Here is a 786-nt window from a genome sequence, read left to right on the forward strand (position 1 = left end):
CTCAGCATGCGAAGTTGCTATATCCCAACACTTCTGAAGTGGTGAAATGTGTCCAAAAGGAAGCAATTACAAGGAGAGAATGAAAAGATCCACATTGGCTTAAATGTAAGTGGGAATGAGCCCTAGGCCTGTCTTCCTAAGTCTGCTTCCAAGGGCCTCCTGCACTTGGCTGAGTGACTCTTGAGCCCATCATCCACAGAGGCATCTTCTCCCCCCTTTTGCTCTCAGAGGAACTCCTGCAAAGTCCATTATCAGCCCAAGGCTCTGAGTAGAAGTACTGAAGACACAAGAGCCTAGACCATCATGCAAAGGCCTGGATAACACCTGCTCCTTCTCCGTTTAGAAAGAGCTTCATGAGATCAGTTGCTGCTTATTTTTATGTCTTAACACACTAATAAGTCCAGACAGAGCTAAAACTGCATACTGCCCTACGTTGCCCCTCCAGAGTCCCCACTCCTTGGGACGTCCTTCCAGGCCAGAGTGAGACCTTGTCCTGGCCCCAGCCCTCCCTCCGCCTGCCTCCACCTCTGCTCCCCCTCCAGCCCCAGAAGCCCCCTTCGCCCATGGACCTCTCCACGGCCCCCCAGACACACCCTCCCTGCCCTCAGAGCCTCACTTTCAGGGGGACTCTGGGGCCAGGGAGAGACTTTGGGGCTATACTCCCGTCCTATTGGTCTAAGATTTGCATGGTCCCGCCCTCAAGCCCGCCCCTATTGCTCTGATCCAAAGGTCTCTGCTTCTCTCCGGAGCGTCAGCCTTGAGGGAAGAAACAGCGCCACCGCCTGG

This window comes from Sceloporus occidentalis, unplaced genomic scaffold, assembly GCF_023333645.1.
Source record: "Sceloporus occidentalis isolate IW3139 unplaced genomic scaffold, rSceOcc1.0.p SCAF_10, whole genome shotgun sequence".
NCBI classification, from domain to species: Eukaryota; Metazoa; Chordata; class Lepidosauria; order Squamata; family Phrynosomatidae; genus Sceloporus; species Sceloporus occidentalis.